Source organism: Ooceraea biroi, chromosome 2 (genome assembly GCF_003672135.1).
Source record: "Ooceraea biroi isolate clonal line C1 chromosome 2, Obir_v5.4, whole genome shotgun sequence".
NCBI lineage: Eukaryota > Metazoa > Arthropoda > Insecta > Hymenoptera > Formicidae > Ooceraea > Ooceraea biroi.
In genome coordinates, this window is record NC_039507.1 from 17,800,745 (window position 1) to 17,809,715 (window position 8,971).

The 8,971-nt window shown below is 43.4% G+C and overlaps 1 long non-coding RNA gene across 1 annotated transcript; it reads left to right on the forward strand.

Moving 5' to 3' along the window:
• Nucleotides 1-7,299: 7,299 nt before the first annotated feature.
• On the forward strand, nt 7,300-8,072 carry LOC109610971. Its single transcript, XR_002193274.2, has 2 exons — nt 7,300-7,570; nt 7,658-8,072. It is a non-coding gene; the product is annotated as an uncharacterized LOC109610971 (long non-coding RNA).
• Nucleotides 8,073-8,971: the final 899 nt, after the last annotated feature.

Here is an 8,971-nt window from a genome sequence, read left to right on the forward strand (position 1 = left end):
ACGCAATAAAAAGAGAACGATTATTCATAATAATGTTAGATTGAATTACTATTAATTTTCAATAAATATCTTCTAAGAGTTTTGGAATGCGTAATTTCATAAAATTAATTTTCTCTTTACTATCTCCTTTATAATATATATACGCGATTACAATAACGGCTTGGAAATTTGCAATAAAACATGCTAGCAGACTGCTCTTTAGTGCGGTAAGTTAAATTACACATTCTGCTTCTATTATAAAGTTTACAATGTTGGAATCTCTTTGTGGCTCCTGTGCGTTTATGGCGTTAGAAGAAACTGTATCGTCTTTACTCCACAAATTGGCGTGCCGCTTACGATTGACCGCAAATCTGCTCTTAAGGAAACAACCACGATTTGCAATTGTGTAACACTTTGTGCAACAGCACATAAATTCACAAAAAGAAAAGAAGAAGCGAAAGAGCGATACCGTGTTGCGCGCTTATGCTGAATGCAGCGTAATATTAGAAAACAAGCTGTTTAATTAAACCGTGCAACAATATTGTTTAACTGCCCGCATATACCCGTCTTAATTCACAGTTATTTCTTCTTCAAATCGTTGAAACGGAATATTACAATTTTGCCGTTTTACTTTCGCTAAAATTGAGACATTGTGCATTAAGAGCGAAAAAGAGAGTTGCGCTCCGATGTTTTTAATAAATACCGCGCTATTATTATAAAAAGAGTTGCATTTTCATGATGGTTTAACACTGTTGTTTAGTATTCATGAACACGATAATGACGCTGTTTATAACGCTCAGCCGCGTCCTACTAATATAAATTGCAATCTTCGTGACTTGACGCAATCATTATTTTATAAATAACTGACAGTGTTCCGTTTTGATAGGACTTTGATATGCAATTCGCGATTATCTCTGCCGCGCCACTTTAACAATTTCCGGCGATAATAAAAGCGAGGCTTAAAAGGCGCGCTGTTTTTCGTTTAATCGATGAAAAAACGTAAATGAATGCATCTTCTTTTCATGCGCGGCATATTTCGCTCGCATATCTGGCGTGTTTTGCACGGAGTTTACACGGTGGACGATCGGTGGACCGAAATGCGCGTGCAAACTGTGCAACGATGATGTACATAGAGAATCCATAATTACTGAGAATGCCGATCGATATATGACAGCGCATGCAAGCCGGCTGATGATGACTATTGACCAATAACAATCACACGCAGCCGAGTGTGTGCGCAATTAAAACGATTTCAAAACGATGTGCGCGCCGCTATTTACGGCTTGAATATCGTCAAATGCGAATGCGCTTAAGCCTGCAAACAACAAGGAAAGTTTGGTCGTTACCGTAAACTGCGAGGAGTTTATTTAAAATCCACGACACACATTTTTTTGTTTTATTTAACGAAACGCAATATTGTCCAGTATTATCGAAATTACGCTGTTCATGCTACGTATCGGCAAATGATTCTCTACAACAGTCACGTGTTATTTCTGGAACATAAACAAGAGCATTGCGCGTTGATATATTAATATCCCCGTAATTAATATAAATAAACTCTATATCATTTGCCAACAATCAGTATTATAATAATCAGTATTACATTATACTTTATTCATTATCGTGCGCGCCGGGAGTAATTACACGTGCACGTTGTACAACTGCGCGTTACTTTGTCAACGTTAATCGGTAATCAAGTCGTGTTAGCATTCCGAAAGCGGAATGCATTAACGGGCACAAATTAAATATGCATTACGTAATTACGTGTACATTTTAAATAACAGTTCTCAAGCGCAGGCACTTATGCGCCGCCGCTAATATTTGAAACGTTAATACGCGTTTATCACGCGAAACTGCGAGGCGTGCCGGCGAAGTGGACGGTAATGTGCTTTCAGTTCGAGCGAAGAAGCATCACTTCTCCATCCCGGAGGGCTCAAACGCGAGGCTAATTTTCGCCTCGTGTCGGAAATTGCAATTAAATCGACGGCGATGCAGCGAGCGCCGTGTGTTCGTTTACCACGGCAAACTTTTGGCGACATAAAGCGACACAAACCCGCCGAGCGCAACGCGCGCGCGCGCCCAGCGTTATTATTTTCATTGACAGGGCGCAGCGTGAATCGAAAACCGGATTTTAATCCGTAGTGACAGTGACGAGACGCTGACACGAAGATCCGCAGGAACAATTCGTACCCTGCGGAACCCCTCGCTGGGGTTCAAAAGGTTTCGAAATTAGCATAAGTGACACTGTACACGACGTGCGCGTGACGAAAGCATGCGGAGAATGTTTCTTAAATAATATCTAAAAAGATTATCCCGGAACCATTTGGCCAGTACAACATCGCTTTCTTCGAGATAATCTTCTTATGCGTCGATCATCAATGAATGAAAGTTTGGAGAACACATGGAGGATGTTGAAAACTTTGAAAGCAATCTCGGATAAATATTAAAAATGATTTAGATACATAATTACGTTTTGAAATATGCTGTTATCATTAAGCGATGTAGCTGAGTTATGCATACTTGTCCAATCAAGACTTAATGTATTAATGTATTCTGTAGATAATTTATAGAATAACTGTGACGAAATGATCGGGCGAGAAAGGTTCGAACGTTATCTCGCGAGTTTATAAAGTCACAGAGACAGTTATTAGCGTGAAATCTAACGGTACGCAGTCATGTTTATTAATTAGGCTATAAGTTTGACGAGTATATGATATTTATATACCAGACGTTACTTGATTTATATTGCGTAAGCTAATTTTGTGGAGTTATTGGCGTGTAAGTAATTATTCCACTGAAATGAATTATACGACGGAGAGTTTACGAGGGAATTTTATCATATTTTCTCTTTCACGTATAATTGTTACTAAAAATTCACGATTTCATTAATATCTTGAGGGAATTTTATCATATTTTCTCTTCCACATATAATTTTTACTAAATATTGACGATTTGATTAATTACATTTCACCTAACAAAGCAGTCATTATAACATTTTTACAGAAACAGAAAATAGTAAGTAATATATTTAATAAATAATTACGTAAAATGATAATTACATAAAATAAAATAAATTATGTAATAATGCCCCAGAAATCTTAAATAATTGTAATATTAAATGCAACAACACGTCGTCAATGCTACCATCGCGACTTTTATTCGATTTTCATAACAAAGAAGCATTGCAGTTTCCAAATCTAATCTTGCAAGTAACAGTAAAAAAATATCAAATGCAAAACGCCGAGTAAAGACGTACAGAGCCTCATGAAAAATATCGCAAATAACCGAAGATTCGGGGGGGAGGGCGTTTTCTTGTTGAAGAAAATTCTGTTCCAAACACATTTTTACAAAGCGATCGATTAAAACGGTGTCAAGTGCAATATATAAAAGTCGATAATAAATCTTTCACGACAAGGATGACTGATCTCGCAATCGCTGCAGAATATTCAAAGCACAATATCTTTTCCAAGACATCCGCATCCAGAACATCTCGTTTCCAGAAAGTACCGTCGTTTAGCAGGCTGTTCGGAATAATCATCGCGAGCGGGGCTCGGCGCTCACGCGCGATCTCGACACGGGACGGCCGTGTCACGCGAAATAAAACGGCGTACGACGTACGCATCCGCCGCGTCCGAGGGGCAGCGAGTGGCGCGTGAAAAGAAAAAGCGGGCGGATGGTCGTCTCGCTCTCGGCTCGCAATTATCATCGATACAAGGGCGTGCGTGTAGCTACATGACGCGCGATCGTCCGCCACGATTCCAGATGGTGCCCCGTGCGGGACTTATAAGCCGCGCGCGGTTTGCTCGGGCACGCACCATCGCTACCGAGCGGCCGATACGATCGTAATTTCGACTTAACGTCGATTTATCGCGAACGGACGCGTGGGACGGCACTCGCGCCTTTCTCGAGGTGCGAATAATAGCGTCGGAGGCGCGCCGGTCACGTTCGTTATATCAATGGCCGAGCGTTTCCAGTCCCCTTCTCGGTGAGGTCGCCTCCTCGCTCTCGTAGCTTTTTTCTCCGCCCGATCGTCAAAGGGCCTTGGCGGGATCGTGACGATCGGCGAGGTGACGGGATCGTCGGTTTCAACGACTCTCCCGGTCGCTTCTGTCGTGTCACGGCTCGGCGAAGGGCGCGCGGAGTCTCTCCGTCCTCCTCGTCGGCGTTGGTCTCCCGCTTCTTCCTCTCCTTTCTCCTCCCTTCTGCTCCTCCGCTTCCTGCCGTCTCGTCTCTGCGAAATAAGGTCACGGCAGAGAGATCGGCAACGCTTAAGCCGCGCGCAGGAAATGGATCGCGACGTCCCGAGGCGAAATACGCTCGGGCCTTATCCGATCGAGACGGCGGCGGGGCAGTTGCTCTGTTTTTGTCCGCGTATACGGTTTACCGGTCGCTCGTATCCGCGCAGGTTTGACAAAGAAGAATCCGCAATCGGTTCCGGCCATGGACAAAAATCGGTTGCAGTAGTGGGAAGAGAAGAAACAAAGAATCATCCTTTTATGGATAATTTCATGTAATTTTTGTATTATTTGATGTCTCTCATTACTTTCCCTGTAAAAGAAACACCGGAAAAATGTGCAGAATAAAACATTTACAAAACGATATATTGTATTGTAACATTTTATCTGATAAAATTACATATTATACTTTTATATGATTGTGACTCGAAAGCGTTCATCCTGTTCCGCTATGTTGTGATCATATCCTCTCGATGAAAATTGGCGTTTCACAGAATCCAATACCAATTTTAATTTTAACGGACGGTGCGATTAATAATCGTGCAGAGCAAACACGGTGGCGAAAAGAAATATCGCGAGCGAGAATCAAAACGAATATGCGGCACGTTTGACAAACGTTTCACATGAATCGCTGTACGATCCGTTATCAGAGGACGTTTTGTAGCGCCAAAAACGAGCGCTCTCTCTCCCCTTAATGCGTACATATTTGTTACGCCGCGATACAGAATAACCGTCAGCTATATTTTACATTCTTCAAATGCAAAATGTCGGGACGGCCAATCATGTCGCGTTTACAGGACACGCTCGAGCTCTTTACTCGCAAACGGATCGGAAACGGTGGGAAATTCTTCTCCGCGACGCAAACTCATTTTTAACGCGAAATATGAATCGTCGGCGTTCCGACTTTTCCTTACAGAAATGCATTTCGACGAAGCGAAGCGTCGCCCCGCAGGAATGCAAATCGATTGCAGTTGCTATAATCGATATATACACACTCAGCGAGAAACCGGTTTTACGTATGACAAATTTGAAATTGTGCTCATATTATGGGTAATTATGGATAATTATGTAACAAATTGAAACGTCCTTCTTTCATTCAAGAACGCTACTTTTGAAATTGTTGCACTATAAAAATACTAATAACTAATAATTATAAAATTAATAACTATAATAATAATTATAAAACTAATAACTATAAAACTATAAAAATACTAATTATTCAACTTGGAGCAAACCTAATTATTGAAATATTCGTAATATTCATAGTAAATGTATATACACAGTTGGAAAATTTGTGTTTTCTTGTTAAAAAATATTCTGGTTAACATTTTTGTGTTAAATATTTAACACATTCATGTGTTAATTTAACATGTTGCTGTTGTGTTAATTCAACTTAAGTGTTAAATTTTTAAAACAACTAAAAAAAAGTGTAAAAATTACACATTGTGCACCTATTTTTAATTTTACACAATAGATATGTTCCGTATTATTAGTGACAAGTTTTATCTGTTAAACTTTACAGAAAACTATGTTGAGAGTAAAGATGTATGTAAAACTAACTTTTTTTTCGAGTTAATTTTATCATTAAAAATATGTTGATTTTACATAAAATTTATTTCAAATTACTTCGCAGTTTGCATTCATTTTGGGTTAAAATATTAACATAATATTAGTGTCACCATTTAACATATCCATATTATGTTAAATTAACAAAAACGTTTATGTGGACCGTTTGGGACATGTGATATCTGTTAAATTTAACACAAATTTTTCACCTGTATACATACTTATTACACAAATTTCCATTAAATTCTCTTCTCACGTGGATTTCGCAAGACTCTGAAAATATTACTCCATATTATTCGCATTACTATTCCTTTCTATATGATATTCATTTTTAGCATAACTTATGCAAACATTTAGGAATATGTAAACAAAATTATGCGAGTGCAACATTTCCATAATGTGATACTTTCTATCTCATCTCACCACGCGGCGAGTCGATCCCGAAATTTCATTGTAACACTATTGACTCGTGTCGTGAGCTTTTTTCCCTTCAACGGTTTATCGGAGATAAACTCGCGGTCCCTTTAACGAGCGGACGCAGCATCCCGCGCCGAAAGGCTTTAAGAGCGCCCCGAGTCGGCGACAACGGCCGGTTGATTCGCGATGGCTTCCGGTGCCTCTTTTTACGGGGGAGCGGCCAAGAGAGGTAACACGTGGAGAGAAAGAGAACAGGAAGCGCGAGATGGGCCGATAAGGGGAAAGAAGCGGTCCAAAAGAGACCGTCCGCGGGTGTGCGCGCGCGCGAGGGAGAGGGAGCAACTTCGCCGTAACTCGTTTAGGGAGTTTGAATCGAGTTCTTAACGGCGAATACATTAAAAAGTCCTTATGCACGGGCCGGCCCCGGCGTCCGCGCGAACCGGTCTCTGTGAATCTAATCTAAAACTCTATTTCGGCGATCTGATAAGCCACGCCGACTGCAGGCCATGCGGGGCGGTCTATCGGGCACGAGAAATGGACGCACGCGGCCGTATTAGCACCATTCCGGCCCGGCCAGATAACGGCGACCACACTCCCGCTCGTTAAGAACTTACTCAAATCCTCTTGGCGCAGGTAAAAGCTCGGGGATGCGTCGGGGAATCTTTGTCGGAAACGAGGGCGCGACGACGCCGGGCTGCTTGCACCAGCGCGAGGGTGGCGCGCTGCATTCCGGGGTGTCTGCGCCCGGTGTCTTACTTTTTGCTATGCGCGGAATGTGTTTCAGCGTGCGAGCGGAAGTTATCGAGCACCGCGCGTGAGTTCGCTCGATACCTATAACGCTTCGTAGTCGCGCGGACTCCACCGCGGAACTTCGCGCGAGTTTAACTGTCGTCGTTGTCTCATCTCCGCGCTTTGTTATACCCGATAACGGGTTCGCGCGCGGTACGTTAAGTCGTCGGGAGCAAGTGTTTCAAAGAGCACGCTGTTGAACGTTTTCTCCTAAGTTTTTCTTTGTGTTGCGGATTAGCGGTCTTTTCGAAATGACCGGCCGCAGCGGTACTGCGCGACCGTCGGCGGACCGTCGGCGGAGTAATACAAGAGCGAGCGGAGAGCGGCGGTGGCGCGGCAGTCTTCTTCTTACCTCGCAATCTCTGCGATCTCTGCGCAGCAAATCGCTTGCGAAAAGCTTTGTGTGGTTCTTTGTGAGACAAGGCGAGTTCGAGTGGACGACCAACGAGAGACGGGTTCATCTGAAACGCCCAGCGGTGACGAAAGAGAGATAAGGGCTTCTGCCACTGAGCGGACACTCGAATAACCTAGACAGCCTTCGGGTGGACAAGCGCTTGTCGAGTTTTCTAGTCACTAGCCTTCGGGTGAGAGAGTCGTTACGTCTCTGTATCTAGCCCGATTTATCTCGGGTGTTGTAGTCTTAGCCGACTATTTTAACCTCACTATTTTAGGTGAAAGAATCAAAGCCGACTCGTTACTAACAGAGGTTGCCTTCGGGTGACAGAGTTCTTGTGGACTCTTGCAGCTTCATCCATTACATGGACGTGTGCTCTCTGGAGCAGCTCACTCGCTGATTTCTTAGTCAGCCGCTTTACGGTGCCTCTAATAACTGAGGTGGTAACGTTCTTCGAGCGTTCTCTTAACCACTTCTTTCAGGAATTATCCCAACAGTTTCTTTACAGGCGTTGAACGAACAAGATCTTCGAAGAGCGACCTCCCTCAGCGTCATTCAAGGGGCCGGGGCACGAAAATCTCGCCCGTACACGACACATCACATGATATTTGTCAAGCCTGCTGCCTCGATTAATTTACTACGGAATTACTTGTTTCTTTTCTTAATTTTAGTAAAGTGTGCAATCAAATCAACTAGCCAATTTTCTTCACGCCTACCTTCGACTATCCGGATTGCGTCAACACTTTGTTTCAGGTTTGTATCGCTGTGAGCCATTTAAAATTTCGCGGCGGGTTGCGTACCACCAAGCGTGCTCGGAATGGAAGCTGGCTCGAATGAAATTACATCAGCGGAAGCAGATGATGGGCAAGAAAGAGCGTGTCGCAACGATGAGGCGCTATTACCGGGCGGGAATGCATCGAAGAAACGTATAGCCGGGGCTTTTACCGCGTTTTCTTAACATTATGCAATACGATTCCCAACGGGATTACCCGGGGTACTCGGATATAATTCGCGGGCGGGCGCCTTGGGGGATATCTCGTGGATTCGTGCGGCCGAATGGAAAGTCGTTTCCAGGAAAAATTCGCATCACTCGGGGCGGGAGGGTTGCGTACAGATATTAGAGCCTGTCGCGGCGCGCCGAAGGCGGGGTGAAAAAAGCATTATGTTCAACCCTCGGTGGAATTATCAGGGAAGGTAACAAGAGAGAGAAAGAGAGAGAGGGGTGCAAGAGAACAACCACCGACGGGACGAACGGGAGCGAGGGGAGACGATAAGTATGTATGCGGTCGTGGCGCGCGATAAATACCACTACACGCGAATGAAATATATTCTATATTTTTTACATCCTCGTGTTTACCGGCGCGCAAATTCCGCGACGTCGTAGAGTACGCTCTTTATGCGCCCGGAATCCTAGCCACATAAAGTGACTCGCGAAGATTGCGCGGGACTGCGAGTTTATTATTTCGTAAGGGGAAAACGTAAGGGGGTGATCTTAAACTACAATTTGTAATACCGGCTGACTCGCCACCGCTAAATATATAGTATTTCTTTTTTGAATACGACGCTGTCGTGGTCGCGGACCCACGAAATA